Genomic DNA, 17,275 nt, shown 5'->3' with positions numbered 1-17,275 from the left:
ACTGTGTGGGGAAACAGATGTTTATATATTGCTGCTGGGAATTTCAATCAATATATGTCTTCCAGAGGGAATTTGGCAACAGCTATCAAAAGTACCAGTTAGTGCAAAATTTGGCCTGGCAATTCTGCTTATAGGAAATAATTTTATATGTATCCTCGCAGGTATATTTCTACAAGGGTATCTATTGAATTATTGTTTGTAATAGCAGAGATTTATAAAAATAAACAAACAAAAAAATCCCACCAAAACCTTCTAAATATCTTTCAAAAAATAGCAGACTTGGGGCCGGCAGGTGCCGTAGTGGATAAGGGCGCTGGATTCCCACATGGCCGACCACGGTTTGAGTCTTGGACCTGGTGGCTTGCTTTCTCACTTTGCCTCTCTCACTCTCTCTCTCTGGTCAATTTAAAAAATAAAATGAATAAATAATTAAAATTAAATAAATAATTCTTTAAAAAATAGCAGACTAATATAAATTTATGGTATACCTACACCTGGAATAAGATGTACTCATTAAAAATAATAATGCAGCATGAAGTAATCTTCAAAATATCAGGGAAAGTAGGGTATAGCACAGTGCATATAGTAAGATATCACATGAGTAAAGTGTGTGCTAATACACTCACTTAAAATTTCTGGAATCTTACACTAGAGAAATTGTGGCTGCCTCCAGGGAAGAAAACTGGTGGCTGAAAGAGGTGGGAAGGACAATGTTTGTTGCATATGCAGAAAAATCTCTCTCCTTCCACCAAATACTACTGCTTTTTCTTAGTGTCTGACAAGCCAGCTGACTCTTCTCTTGAAACGAAACCATCTCTCTTATGCTCATATCATCCAGAGCGTATATGCCAAGTGAGACAGGTATGTAAAATTCTTTGTAAAGTACAACACTAAACCCAAGTAGGTGATAACTATTATTAGTGCTCATCTAATATCTTGAATTATGTTAACTTGACAAATTAAGCAAGAAAATGTTGTGGAGTAGGAAAATAAATTTCTCTTACCCTAAGTAGACTTCAGCTTTCTTCTCTTCTGTGTATTTAATCAGAGTAAGAACCACATCTTTCCAAAGTTTAGCACAGTGCTTAGCTCACTGTGGGTGTGTAACAAATGTTAAATAGTAATAGCTATTTATGGCTCATTGCACTACTTGATAATACTTTCTCCCCATTGAATCACACCTTTTAGCAAGTCATTTTAAAAATGTATTCCTAACTAAATTAAGGTGCAATAACTCACAGTGAGAATTGATATTTATATGAAAAAAGAGAACGGGCACAAAACCAATGATTTAAACGGCAACTTTCCAATTCCTTCTTTGTGGCATTAATAATGGTGCCCTTTTGAAAGGTCTTTTCTTCTTTCGAGTACCATGTTATAATTGTGATAGGCTGGCTAGAGGGTACAGTCTTCCCATTCGTTCGCCCCTCTTCTTTGCTTTTCTATTTCGTGCTATGCCATGGGGGAAGGGCATCGAAGGGAATAATAACCTAACCTAATTTTAACCTTTAATTGCTCTTGCTCTTTAGCTATGTCTTTGCATTCACAGTTTTCCTGCTCATTATACTGTATCACTTCTCAGCCATGGTACATAGGTATGTGGGGATTGAGATAAATGATCTCTGAGATCCCTCCAATTCAGAAGTTCTATGTTTCTCTGGAAAAGATGTATATTTGATGTGCCATGTATTGTCTTCCATTGCAAAGAATTATGTCTGTTAATGAACTTGAATAATGTAAAAGAATTTTTTAAAAAAATCTCTAGGTCCTTTAAGAATATGTGTATGAAACTGAGTTTCAGAAACCCTGGTGTAATAAAAATGCTTATTCATATCTCCAAGCTTTCGCAAATGTCGGTTATCCTTACCTGGAATGCCTTTTCTCTGCCTGGCAAGCTCCATCCCAGCATCCTAAACTCAGCCTAAAGGTCACCTACTTTCTGAATCATCCTCCAATAAAGGAGACTCACTATCTCTGCTCCACACCATCTCGTAGCACTTTTCTAGAGCTCTGTGCTTATCTGCTTCTGCATCTGTACCTGCCATCAGACCATGAGCTCCTTTTTAAAAACAGTGTTTCATATTTGTCTATGAAGAACCCCTGGCAGGAACATAACAAGCACTCAACAAATAAATGAATAAACAAATGATTGGAAATAAGGAGTCATGAATTCTAGTGTTGGCTCTGCTGCTAAGAATATGTGGTCCTGAGAAATTGGACTAATTTTTCCATATTCCAATAGTCTTTTTTTTTCCCTTCGCTTTAATTTATTTTTAATTTTTTGTTTCTCACTTACCACCACATTTGTAAAACGTGGCAGGCTGTGTTAGTAAAGGAGAAGCATGGAGGGAAGAGGGAAGGAACTAGGCAGTCAGTGGGAGGGCAGGTGGAGCAGGAAGTGCTTGAGGACCAGAGGGGCTCTTGGCCACCTCCACAGTCCCACTACCTGCAAGGTGTCAGCAATCGCTGCTGTTCTTGCAGTTCCCCTCCCCAAGATCATTTGGTAAATATGTAAAAATTATTTCTGTGGCTTTCCATCTCTATTTCCAACAACCTTCTCCTAACCCCAGCCATCAAGCGGGCTGTGCAGCCCCCTCCATAGCCTGATTCAAGAGAACCCGGACCCTGGGTCTCAAGGTGCTAGCGCTGGGCAGCATCTGAGAAGCCTAGAGCTGGTACATTGCAAGGAGGCCAGAGTATGGCTACCCCAGAACTTTTTCTAGGGAGACCTTTCTTCCAGACCTTGGAGAGCACCCCCAGAATGCTCTCAGCTTCAGCCATTAGCTTTTTTCAAGAGGACACTGAGAGGCTACAGTGGCCTTGGGAACACAGCAACAGGGACTCTTGGTTCCTTCCTCCAATGACTGCCAGTAACCCTAGGCTCTCCTGGAGGGAAGGTTTTACCTTCTGTCCATCGCAGGGCTTCCTGGCATTTATTTGTATATTGACCTCTGTGGACACTCTAATCCTGGGTTTATGAACACAAGGGTTTTCAACAGAATTGTAGTCACCCTGATGAATTCTCATTTCAGAAGTATTTTCAAAGCAAATGCCACTGAGGATAATTCAATGCCTTGATCAGTTTCTCACACAGTATGGATGAGTTTCCTTTGTTCCTGTTTTTCCCCTTGAAATGATTTTTACCAGAGTCAAATGTTTTCCAGGTGCGTTTCACAATATGTATTTGAGTCCCTAGTTAGTGTTCGCTCCACATTGAATGTCACCCATTGTCACTGGGTGTTCCTCTCATCAATTTTCTTTCTCATAAGTCCAGTTTTTACTGGGAGAAAGAACTCAGGGTTAGTCTTAAGTATGAAATGTACAGGTAGTTTAGAAGCTCTCGTAAGGCCATTTGAGGGTGTTGGTTTCTTAACTAGATTACTCACTCCCTTCATCAAGGATTCTGTCTTTTGTACCATTGTGCAAAGCGCACTGCTTAATCAGTGCTTATTACATTGCTTAGAAGAACATAATATAAAAAAGTAACCTTGTCTATAATTCAGTTGTTGGCCAAATGACTGGTGTCACCTCAAACCAAAGGACTTGTCTTCATGCATGATTGATATATTTTTTTTTTTGAGAGTTTTTTTGCTATAGGGCACGTGCTCTTACCAGACAGACAGAGAGAGACATAGAGACAGAAAGTGAGAAATCACCCCCCCCAGGGGAGATGGTCACGCCGCAATCCCTTCTCCTCCGTTCTCCTCTCGGGATCTTGGGCATGCACGCACACGTGCCCAGCGTGAGATTTAAGCCACCGGGTCCGGGATGCGAACCACGGTCGGCTACATGGGAAGCCAGTGACATAGCCATTACGCTAACTGCTGGTTCCCATGCACGATTGATTTTTAAAGAGCATCTGTCAGACAGAACTTTTTACTTATATCCTTGATCATTATCAAACATAAAGGGCGATTACAGAAGGATGGCAGAGGCCAGGTGTCAAAGACACAATAGGTAATAGAAATGAATGGTAACTGTCATCAGTAATTAGTATTTTTTATTGAGCCCTTTTTTGTACTAGGTCAATTACACACACTATTTCTCATTCTCAACACAACTTTACAAGGAAGGTGATGGAACTAAACCTTAAAAAAAGTTATGAAACTTGCTGTATTAATTACCTATTGCTATATACAAAATACTCCATACGTAATATATTATGGAGCCTCCATTTTATTCCTGTCTTCTGTGGGTCAGGAATTGAGATAAAGAATGATATGTTTGCTCTGTTTCTGCTCATGCTGTCCAGGGCTTCAGCTGTAGGACTTGAAAGTTGAGAACGCCTGGATATCTGGGGTAAGGATCATTTAAAGGCTTTCTCTGGAGGTTAATGCCGATGCCACCTGGGACCTCATCTGTAGCTGTTGACTAGAATACCTACAAATGACCTCTCTGCTTCTTCACACCATGGGGACCGGGATCCAAAAAGAGCACACTAAGGGGGCCAGGAACGGCTGCATTGCTTCTCACAACCTGGTTTCAGAAGTCATGGAGTGTCAGGTCCATGTGGTTATGGGCTCTAGCAGATGCGAGGGAAGGGGGACACAGACCCTGCGTCCTACTGAGAGGGGATCTAACCTCATACTGCAAGAAGAGCATGTGGGATAAGAGATGTTGTGGGGAGCTTTGGAAAATCCCTGACAACGGCACAAGGTTCCAGAGCTGGAAAGAGGTGGCGATTGTATTCAGTTTGTTCATTGTAGCTCAGGAACTGCATCCCTTTCACTATACCACAGGGCCTCAGTCATTTAATGATGCTAATGATAACTAGATGGAGAGTCCCTTTATTTACAAATCTGTTAATTTATGTGAGACTAACTGTCCTTAAAATCTCAATTATTTCCCTCTCACGTTTTTTCCTTTCTTTTTGTTTTATGTATGTTTCCGTGAATTCAGGTACTTCATCTGACTTTTGTTTTCAGGTTTTTTTTTTTTTCCTCCTCCCTCTTCTTGGTAATATGATTTCCCTTCCAAATTCCACAAGGCATTTCCTTTATTCAATATTTTTTCAGAGTCTGAAAAACTATAAAGCCACTCTATCCTTTGATTCCTTATCACCCTCCAAAAAAAGGCTGTATCATTTAGAACTACTTAGTTATAGGGGAAGACCACCCATTTGTTTTAATTCTTTGAGCTATTTACTTATAGCAAGTCTGGTGTGTGTGTGTGTGTGTGTGTGTGTGTGTGTGTGTGCTGGGTTCTCTAGATGGACTGGTCTGGTATTTGGCATTGACTGGGAAAGCAAGGCTGTTATTTTTGGTAGAGCATACTAGGGTGCTGGTCCTCAAGTCTGGTTCCACACTAAACTCTCCTGGGAAACTTGGATAAAATACTGATGATGGGACTGGCAGCAGGTGCGTAGTGGATAAGGGCGCTGGACTCCACATAACTGATTGTAGTTTGAGTCCCAGACCTGGCAGCTTGCTTTCTCACTTTCTCTCTCTCTCTGTCCCTCTTTGGTCTAATTAAAATAGATTAATAAATAAATAAAGTTAAATAAAATAATTCCTTTTTTTTTTTCTTTTTAGAGATTTTTGCTATAGGGCATGTGCACTCGAGAAACAGAGAGACAGAAAGTGAGAAATCACCTCCCAGGGGGGGATGGCCATGCCACAATCCCTTCTGCTCCATTCTCCTCTTGGGACTTTGGGCATGCACGCACACGTGCATGGCGTGAGTTTAAGCCACCGGGTCTGGGACCCGAATCGCAGTCGACTACATGGGAGTTCAGCGACATACCATTACGCTAACTGCTGGTCCCTGAAATAATTCTTAATAAAACATGCTGATGAATTCCAACCCACTCCAGAGTTATTAAAGCGGAGTTGATGAAGGTGAGGACTAGACACTGATATTAGAAAAAAAGATAAAGAACTTTGCAGATAAATAAAATGTACAACCAAATTTTAGAAGTACTAAGTAGTTACAGTGTTTTCACGCCAGGGATGGGGGCCTTGTTCTCACATAGGGAGCACTACTAGAGGGTGACGGGACTTTGAACTGCCGGGAGTCAATGGCTAGCTCTGATCAGAGGAGCAGTGAGCACAATTAGGATTGAAGGAACGGTCCTTCTGGGAGCTCCATTGCAAGGGGTGGAAAGCCCTGGATGCTGAGTTTTTTAAGTCAGACCTAGTCTGGGAACCTCACGGGGCATCAAGTGGGTGTAGTGACAGGGAAGTGAACCAACAGAGGCAGAAGGTGATATTAACTGAGCAGAGTTGCTTTTGAAGCAGCAGCCCAAACAACACAATCTGGGGGTGGATGAAGCATAGTAAATTTGGAGGATCTGCCTCTGATAATGTTTCTTTTGATTTTTTCAAAGGTGCTATATTGCTTCATTTATTAATTTTAAATGATCTACTGTTAACTCTATGTGAAAGTTATTCCTACAAATAAAATAATTATTACAAAGCATTAGAACTATAAGGATTCTAAAATATTAATAAACATTGTCTATTTGTAAAGGTGTTTTTCTATTCTTAATTTAGTTCTTCAGTACTGTGAGTCATTACTTTAAGGGAATTTGTTAAGAAACATCAAAGACTTTTGTTTGAAGTGTAATTTATGACTGCCGGATAAAGAATTTTACAACTTATGGCACCAGAAGATGACATAATGGCTATGTTACCGAACTCCCACATAGTTGACTGCGTGGTTGAGTCCTGGATGCGGTGGCTTAAAATTTGCACTGGGCGCATGCGTGTGCTTGCCCAAAATCCTAAGAGGAGAATGGAGAAGGGATTGCAGCATGGCTATCCTCCGTACAGGGTATTTCTCACTTTTTGTCTCTCTGGCGAGTGCATGTGCCCTACAACAAAAATCTCCCTTAAAAAAATAAAAAGAAGTTTACAATTAGACACAGTTTACAACTTTAGTGTAAAGAGAAGTTTCACTTAGATAAATCCAACTACTTACACTTAAGAAAAATCAGTGAAAGGGATAAATAATTCAAATACCACAAACAATTCTGCTATATCACTGTTAAGTATATCACTCTCATCACATTTTCCTATGTCTGTCATACTGAGAGTAGCTTTTTAAAATATTAATTTATTTCTCTCCTCTGGAGTGAGAGAGAAAAGAGAGAATGCAACCTGCTAACAGGGTCTCAAAGCCACTCTCCACTTCTTGCCTCAGCCAGCCCTGGATCATGGGCAGGGAGGTCTCGGGACATGAACTCAAAACCTTCCCACATGGGTCAACCTCACAGAGTGCTGTATTTTACTGCTATGACACCGTTTGGCCCCACTTTAAGAGCATCTTGCCACTGACTGTGGTTCTTGTGTTATGGCTTGGACTACATATTTAGGCATAGTTATTACTAAATGTAGTGGTAACATAGGTTATGCACATATTCATGTACGCAGTGCTTTACAGGCAACATGCAGGATTTTAAAGAATAATTGTAAATATACTTGGCATGTCTCGTGTGGTAGTGGTACAACCCACCTGACACCCCAGCATGTGATTCTAGTGCACGTTGTTTTATTCCTATAGATGGAGACAGGAGAGTCCTTCATAATCACAAGACATTTCCGTTTTAGAAACGAAGGGCTGCATACAGTTAGGAAGCCCTTCCTGGCACACCTTGCCCAGGGGAAGACGCCTGTGCTCTACTCCGCAACTCCTAGTGCAGACTCTCCTTCTAGGGCTAAAATTAAATTCTAAATTAGAGAGCAAATTTTCGGGGCTGTTTGTCCTACCCCTAATGCTGAGCCTTGAGGAGGATCTGTACATTGTGTTTCCGGTTCCTAACAGAGTGTTTGGCATATAACAGGTGTTTGTAGGAATTTATAGAACAAATCATTATATGAATCTCTCCGCATCTATGTAGGACCGGTTTCACATAGCCAGCTAAGATGATTTGTACTCACTCTGTGCCATTTCTGACCTAAGAAACTTTGGGCAAGTGGTTTTTGATTTTCTTCTTTTATGTGCTCTAGGGTTGGGGATTACACTATCACATTTTAAGACTGTTCCATTATTTGTAACCAAAAGATTCTCTTCAATATGCAAACAAAAACTCACCCGATTTATATCTCCTTCCTCTTTGACTATTCCCTGTGAACGAGTAAAAGATGCCCTCAGAAAGACAGTTCTTACATAGAAAACTAGCCTTGGGAATTAGAGGCTAAACGGCATGGGCTGTCCTTTTATTCTTCCTGCACTATTGACATTAGCCTCAGTACAGTTTCGGATGGTGATAATGCCCGTCCACATGAACGTATTCGTGTTCATGGATCAGGTTCCCCACACACTTTTCCGTGCTGGCAAACTTTCACTACAGGTGGCTGAGCGAGGTACACAGACAGACTGCAGGGTAAGAGTAAGTAAACCTACTGAGGAATTGTCATGAACAGCGACCTTTCACACCTTTGGTGGATAGGTGCCATGGACGTCGTTTCAGATTTAATATGCCTCCATTCTTAATTCCAGGCATCAGTGTCACATTCTTACCCAGAGCAGGCCTACCATTTTCTTGCATGCCAGTCATCTGCATGGACATCCAGAACCTCATCTTCTGCCACAAGTTCACATGTTGTGACTTGTCTCCCTTGCTGTAGATGGCAGCCTATGACTGTGCTATGACAGCACAGGCATGCAAGTAACCAAGCAGAAAGTGGATCTGAAATAATTGGAGGGCACGGATTTAAAAAGGGTTACTCAATGTGACACAAAGGAGTTGAATTTAGATGAGGCTAAAACTGTGGAGTCTGCTCTGATCTTCTTTTGCTCATTTCTGATGTAAGGAAGCATAGGATGATGCCTGTATTTGTATGTGGACACATATGTTTGTAGGTAAGTGTGTGTGCATTATGAAATCTAAGACCAAAATAAAGGGTATATTTAATGAGGAATGAATCCTGACCTCATTCCTCTTCTCCTGTTTAGCACGCACTGCTTCCGTTTCTTCGTCCAGAGTCAGAGTTTCTTAACAGCCATGGAGAGATCTCTGGCTAACAATATCATGCTGACGCACTTGGCAAAAGAAGGGCATGGAAGTGAATCATTAAATCCACTGATAAGGAAAAGAAAATTAATTAGAATAACCAGATGCTCAGGAAAGGAGTAATAAAATTTTACCCCAAGCTTGAACAAATTACACTCATATAATTGATTTTAGTCACACTTTAGTCTCATTCAATTGGGAAAGAGTTAAAGTCTGGTAAAATACTAAACATAGAAAACAGATTCACTTTTCTTTAATACATGATCATGATCTCACATTCGGTGGTTTTGCATTATAATTAGGTATGACTTTTAATTGTGGAGGCATGAAGAGACGATTTTAAAGGAGATGAAAAAACCTATTTGACTTCCATAGCAACAAGAGATTTTCTGAATCAATTGAACCGCAAGAATATTAAAAACAACAACAATGAAAAAACTCCTCAAATATTGGGAGCTGATTTGAAACCAGGGTATTAAAGAATGTAATGGTATTTGGAAATAGGACCAGGTTTTCTTGTTAGTTCCTAGCTTCATTTTTATCACTGTCACCATACTATTTCTATTTATAATTAGATAAACATACAGTGTATGTGTAAAGTTATTCAGAACCTGAATTTTGACTCACCATCTGGGAAAAATAATTTTTTTTAATATGGGTTTTCCATTCCTTAAGTGGTAAAAATAAAATCAACAGCAGTAGTAGTGGATGTTGGAAGGCACACAGGGGGCTAACATGTATTATTAGGTCGTTGGGAAAGTCTTGATATGCTTTTCTATGTTTTTCTATGCAAAAATGCATCATGACTTTCCTGATGACCCAATATTAGGCCATAGGAGCTGGATCTGCAGCCACTATGACCAGAAGAGTATCTGATATCAGAAATCCCGTGAATTACAGGACCAGGGCAGAATCAGAGGAAACAAGTTTTAAGTGACTTATCTCAAACGTCCAAGTTCAGTGTTAAAATCTACTAGAATTCAGGTTCTCTTACACCAGGCCCAGTCTTCTTTGATTAAGCCCCACTTTCCTGGAGTCACCGTCCCTAACTGCCTGCTCCAGTCACCTGCGCTTCCACTGCACTCGACTGAAAACCTGTGATGACAGAACATCTGCCCGAGTTGAATCATAAAGAGAATGTAACTGAGGAAGTTTACCAGCTGGAATGATGTAACCTCCACATATAAGCTTTTCAAACTTGCCTGCTGCTATGGTTTCCATGTTCTCCCAAATCCACATAGTGGAACTTAAGCCCCAATGCCCCAGTCTTAAATGGTGGGGTCTTTGTGGAGGTATTAGCTATGAGGATTCGGCCCTTATTAGTAGATTAATGCTGCCACAGAAAAAAGCCTGTGGTTCTCTCTCTTTGCTCTTCTGTCATGTGAGGACATAGTGTTCAACCCTTTTTTGGCCCTTCTGCTGTCTGCCATGGAAAGACACAACAAGAAGGCCCTGACCAGATGGTGGTGTCTTCATCTTAGACTTTTCAGCTTCCAGACTGTGAGAAATAAATTTTGGTTCTTTATGAATTACTCACTCTGTAGTATTCCATTACAGTAGCACAAAATGGACCAAGACCCCTGACTAACTGTGTCCTGATTTATCTGCACAACGTGCCAGGGTGCCACTGAAGTTTGCTTGTTTAAATAGTCCGCATTTCACTTCACTCATCTGGAAACTGGGGAGAGTTGGTCGACCCCCTTGCTGGTACACAGAAACACAGTGGCACTAAGACAAAGTGTCACTGCAGACCAAACTGGGGATTCAGAGGTACTTCACCTCTTCCTGGAATTTCATCCAGGCTCTTGGCCAACATGGCATTGCGAAACAAGGTTCTCCCCTGGTGAGAGTGGCTCTGCCTTCCCAATCTCTTTCCATTCTTGTATGAACATCCCTTGTTTCTAGTCTTTCCATCACAGGAACTTTCTATTTTACTTAAACCAATTGAACTTCCATCATCTTGGCTGGAATGTTAATTTTAAATGTCAACTTGGCTAGGTCACGGTACACATATATTTGGTCAAACACAATTCTAAATGTTATGAACATATTTTTTAACCCTTTTAGATGAGATTTGGCCAGCTCCATGGCCTGGTGATTAATGCAGATAGATCTCATATAGCTGATACCACATGGTTCAAGCCTTGGACCTGATAGCTTGAGAAACATGCTAGATGCATGTGCATGTGTGTCCAAAATCCTGGCATAAGGAAGAGATGGAGCAGAAGAGGTTGTAGAGTGACCATGCCCCATGGGTGATGGTGAGAGGATATTTTCTCCTTTCCCTTTCTTTATGTCTCTCTGTATCTCTCTAGTGAACACATACACACTCTAGAAAAAAAAATTAAATTTAAACCAGTGGATTTTGAGTAATGCATATTATTTTCCATAAAGTGGAAGGCCATATCCAATCAGATGAAAGCTTTAAGAGAAGAAAGACTTCGGTAGTTGTCCAAGGGAGAGGGATTTCTGCCTCCAGACTGCCTTCATACTCATGCTGTGACATGAACTCTTTGGGTCTTTAAGCTGTGGGCCTAACCTACAGATTTTGGACTTGTCGGCCTCTACAATCATGTAGCTATTTGTTAAAATAAATCTTTCTGTATGCACACACACACACACACACACACACACACACACTATGGGTTCTGTTTTTCTAGAGAACTTTGATTAAGGTATGGCCTCATCATGCACCATGCTGACAGGTTAGAGCTAGATCAAAGTCTGGGTGGTGGACACTTTCTTTTCAGAGTTTGTGACTGCTAGACAAATTTTCTCTGAGGTGCTTGAAATAAGTATCTTCTCTAACAAAAAATAAAGGGATACTTTGGAAGCAGATGTAAAACTACTATTCAGCCATAAAAACAAGACCCCAGCATTTAATAGAAAGTGGATGAACATGGACGATTTATTGCTGAATGAAGCAAGTCAGGTTATGAAAGAGAGACATAGCATGTCTCCACTTCATATATATTGACTGTCCACACTCTATGGTAGAAACTGAAAGACTGGAGGACATAAAAACATCGAAAAGTTTTATGGACACTGGGGACAAAGTGGAATAGGAGCAAGAGAGGGGAGTGGTGTCAGGAAGGAAATTTGGGGAAAAAAATAGAGAGGTAAGACATTTGTGGGACACAGAGATGGCTTATTACCTATTGATGAGGACGTGTATAATATTCTCAACTGGACTGGTCTGAGGTGTATTTCATGCTGGGTAAATTCTCTTTACAATCTAAATGAAGTATAGTGATAGAATGTATAAATATTAATAAATAATAAAAATATTGAACAGAAAAAAATTGGGTAAACTGATTTTCTTTTATTTTTAGCTTAAGTGGAGCAAACTCATATTTTTGTTTTTATTTATTTATTTTAAAAGAATTATTTCATTTAAATTTATTTATTTATTTATTTATTTATTTATTTATTTATTTATGTATGTATGTATGTTAATTTAACCAGAGAGGGACAGAGTAAGAGAGATGAGAGAGAGAGTGAGAAAGCAAGCTGCCAGGTCTGGCACCCTAACTGCAGTTGGCCATGTGGGAGTCCAGTGCCCTTAACCACCACGCCACCTGCCAGCCCCTCATATTTTTATTCGTAGTCCCTGCCCCTTTGGAGTTGTACAGCTGAGAACAATGGTACAAAGACATCTTTCTCATTTGTTCAAATAGTTATTAAAATTTTTATTGGCAGTTTACCTCATGCCAGCTTCTCTTCTAGACATTGGCAAATCAAAACAGAAGAAGACTGATGGGACTTCTGCCATGAGAAGGCCTGCATTCTAGTTGGGGGAGTGGCCAGTAAGCATGCATACAAGTTAATTTTAGATTATGGTAAATGTTGTAAGGGAAAAAAGGGAGAAAGGGATAGACTGGAAGGAGAGCGTAGATAGATTATCAAGGTCATTGCAAGGAGGTGATGCTGAAGTACAGGCTAACTGTACATGGCTTCCCCTGTGGGCTTGTATGTAAAAAATGCCTCAGTTGATCAATCATTACATGTCCCCATTAAAATAATTTTAAAAGTTAAACGATGCTTGAATATGTATTTAATGCAAAACAAATGTACTAAGATGGATGTATGCATAACTAACGGCGACAGGCCCCTTCTCCTTTCAGACTCCACTCCCCATCTGTGGGTTACCAGCACTGACCACTGTGCATTTGCAGACCTTTGTTCATGCATTTCCATGCATATGACATCTTGCTGTGCATGTGATTCTTCATTTTACCACACATTTTCAATTTGAAAATACATCTTCAACATCTTTCTATGCAAATACATATAAATCTTACCTTTTTCCTACTGAGAAAATAATTCATTTCATAAGAAATTGTGAAGCTAATGGAAACTAGCAAAGCACTCAGATACACTGACTGAGGAGCTAAGTCCCACTGTGCTTTTTCCCTAATGCTAAATGACTGAGATGGTGGGGCTCAGCTAACCATGGTATCCTTGGATAGTCCCTCAAGTGTTAAGAGGTAGAGTGAAAGATGACAGTGTAAGGAAAAGCTCATCCCAAATTATGTTATTTAATTCTAACAATGTTCCACAAAAACACAGATGATCTTGGCCAGCATCTCCAATAATAACCTTCCAAATGTCCTTGTAAACAGAGGCTATTCTGCAGAGCCTTTAAAAGAAGACAAATGAATATTTTCTTGTATTGCTCTTTTAAATGGTTAAAATGGGGCCAGTGGGTGGTACGCAGGTTAAAGCAGCTAGATCCAACCACATGGCCAACTGGGGTTGAGTCCAGAGGAGGAGAAGGGATTGTTGTGTGGCCAGTTCCCTAGTGGGTGTTTTCTCACTTTCTTTCTCTCTCTGGCAAGTGCACATACCCTATAGCAAAAACAAACAAAACAAAACAAAATGAAAATGAAAACTTTTTCATAGATTAGGATTATTTGAAAGATGTTGCTCAAGCAGTCACTTTGGAAGGCAGGAAACAATTAGCTTTGAACAATGCTGACTGCTTATTGTTTTTCAAAATCCTGCAATGCTAGCTCTACTTAAGCAAAATTTTCCCCTGGGCTGATGCCTAGTTATTTAAAAATGTCCCAAAATATCTGTTTCCAAAGCTTCTTAAATTTTGTTGGGTTTGCTTTACTAAGCTCTCAGTGCCACAGGCATGTTAGATTTCTGAAGCCTGGTTGTTTCAACTCGCTTGCCAAATCCCACATCATTACATATACTGAATGACAAGATTGGCATGGAGTAGAACTCAGTCCTCGAACCCAGTGAAGACCGATATAGAGTCAAACAAACAAATAAGCAAAAACTAACTTGATGATCTTTTAGCATGGCCAAATAACATGTTTATTTATATGCCATATCATAAAGGGTTTTTCATATATATTTATCATTTTATTCTCATAAGACTCGAAGGTTGGTGGAGTTATTCTTACTTAAAACCAAGTTAAACACACACACAAAATGTAAATAACACCTGCAAGGTCATATGATAAGCAAGGAGTACCTCGGTTCTGATTTTAGAAAACCATGTTTTAAAATTATTGCACTGAAAAATGTTTCATTTTTAACAGACACTTACACATACAAATTTTCTCACTCAAGCCTACACATAGTTGCATACACATACACAATCAGGAATTTGTTATTTAAACTGTTATTTTAGATTTGAGATGGAATACTGTACTAGTTACCTACTGCTGTGTAACAAATTGCTATAAATTTAGCGGCTTAAAACAACAGTTTCAGGGCTAGCAGGTGGCTTGGTGGTTAAGGCACTGGACTCCTACATAGCAGACTGTGGTTGCAATCCTGGACCTGGTGGCTTGCTTTCTTACTTTCTCTCTCCATTTCTCTTTGGTGAGCTCTATAGTAAATTAAATAATAATAATAATAATGGTAAATAAAATAGAACACATCATTCTTTTTTAAAAGCCAGCCTTTGTGGATCAAAGCCAAGCATGGCTCAGCTGAGTCCCCTCTGCAGAAGGTCTCACAAGGAGGCAGAGCTAAAATTCTACATGGGGTCCCTTACATTTTCAAGGTAGGATTTTATGTCTATACCAGACTGGACATAAAATGACCTACGACAATGTATCTCTCAAGTATCTGTGAGACAAGTTTAATTTCTTTATATGTACAGGGAAGTTCACTGTTTTTGAAGTGCTACTGCTTATAGACTGGTCTCATGTAGCAGTGAGAGAAAATGCTTTAGCTCTAAAGCCTTCAGGAGAAAAGTTGGCAGAAGAGTGGACCTGCTTGAAGTCACATGACTGATAAGGGTTAGTGGACAGATAATCCGCATGGAACTCATGTTCTCTCTATGACTCTGTAGAAAATGAGGGCAGGAGAAGCTGCCTGCCTTGACAAGGCTGGCATGGAAGCAGAACCTTGGAGGGACCTCTAGGAAGTGTAATGAAGTGTGGGGAAGCCATAAGACAGGATGAGGGGAGCAGCTGAAAACTTACTGTCAGGTTTATTGTCAGGGAGCAAATAATCTATTTTATTTGGCTTATGCCTTGTTCATTTCTCAGATACATCTTGTGATGGTGCTTTGGAATATTTGTCTTATTAGGGGACATTCCCAAGATTGAAAAAAAAAATTCAATAAACAATTCTGCTGCAGACCAAATCTTCTAAAGGAACAGAACATTTACAGGTGCTCCAGACTTAGAGGAGATAAAAGAAAATGACAAACATGTTTTCCATTTTCCTTGCATTTGCCTGGCACTGACTTGGTAATAGAATACTTGTTTCACTTGGAGAGTTGAATTTTTCATGGCACACAGGTTTTATCATGACATATTGTATGGAAAACACCTGGTTCTCTCATACTCTGAAAAAGATTCCATACCAGCTCCTTCTACAGAGAGGGCTTCATCCACGCATAATGGACGAACTTGGGTGAACCACTGCCCTAAAGCTGAGACAGACCCTCTGTCCTGGGGACGTGGAATTGGTGCTGAGACTGTATTCAGTTGTCCTTGTAGATCACTTAAATTGACAACATGAACATGGGGGAATTGTGGGGTAGTTTTGTCTGGTTTTATGTACAAGACCAAAGAAAGAGAAGAAAGTCATAAAATGGAGTTAATTGTCTTAGCGAAAGAAGCACTAAGATCATGTGAGAGATAGACAGCCTGTATGAAAACTAACATCTCCTAGGCTCTGCCAGCTTGACAGTTCCCCGCTTCAGCCCCTTGTGGTGTCTGGCTATACACATTCTCTTTGACTTATTTTCCCAAATAATTATTTATTTAATTCCATTTGTTATTATTAGTTTTTAATTTGACAGGAGACAGAGAAAAAGAGAAAGGGAAAGTATGGAAGCAAGCCTCCAGGTCTGGGACTCCAACTGCAGTTGACCATGTGGGAATCCAAGCATGGCTCAGCTGAGTCCCCTCTGCAGAGGGTCTCACAAGGAGGCAGAGCTAAAATTCTACATGGGGTCCCTTACATTTTCAAGGTAGGATTTTATGTCTATACCTGACTGGGCATAAAATGACCTATGACAATGTATCTCTCAAGTATCTGTGAGACAAGTTTAATTTCTTTACATGTACAGGGAGGTTCACTGTTTTTGAGGTGCTACTGCATGTAGACATGGTCTCATGCCACCTGCTAGCCCCTATCTTTGACATTTTTGAAATACTCCTTGTTGTAGATTGTGAAAGTATCCATAATACTTTTAAGCTACTTCCATCAAGAGGCAGCTTGGTTTCTCTATTCCTTGGATATGGCTCTGCTAACCTTATGAATTACTTTGACAAGTAGAGGATGGAAGAAATGAAATAGTGTTTGGAGTCTGGCTTTCAAGAGCTTTTCAGCTTCTTCCAATGCTTTCTTAGGAGCTCTGTGACTATCATATGAATATGCGTAGTCTAGTAATGACAGCCAAGAAAGGGGTTCTCTCCTCAGCACCAGCTAACTTTGCAGTAGGTGATAGCCTGCCAAACCCAGACACGTAAGACACACCAGATCGTCTGGCTCGTAGCTGGCCTGCCAGCTATTTGCAGACTCATGAATAATCTCAGCAGAGATCAGCTGAGCTGGACAAGACCAGAAAAAACTACCCAGCCAAACTCCAAAACTAAATTAAATAAAAAGTGTTATTTTATGCCCTTACATTTAGTGATAATTTGTTATGAGGTACCAGCCAACTGATGTATCTTCAAAGCCTTCCAATAAACTCCTCTAGATGTATCTTTTCAACTTCAAGTGCGTAGTTTTGTATCTGTATATGTTTTTACTGGTAATAAAAAAGTCTTGACTAAGATAAAAATGGTATCAATAGAGAGGGCTACAATTGACAGAGCTACAGAGAGACTATGAAATTGGTAGGCT

At 40.1% G+C, this 17,275-nt stretch overlaps 1 pseudogene; it reads right to left on the bottom strand.

Moving 5' to 3' along the window:
* The window catches only part of LOC102493883 (sal-like protein 4 pseudogene), a 35,151-nt pseudogene extending 33,106 nt beyond the window's left edge, over positions 1–2,045 (bottom strand).
* Positions 2,046–17,275: the final 15,230 nt, after the last annotated feature.

This window comes from Tupaia chinensis, unplaced genomic scaffold, assembly GCF_000334495.1.
Source record: "Tupaia chinensis unplaced genomic scaffold, TupChi_1.0 Scaffold000097_1, whole genome shotgun sequence".
NCBI classification, from domain to species: domain Eukaryota; kingdom Metazoa; phylum Chordata; class Mammalia; order Scandentia; family Tupaiidae; genus Tupaia; species Tupaia belangeri.
This window is presented reverse-complemented; position numbering and strand designations above follow the sequence as displayed.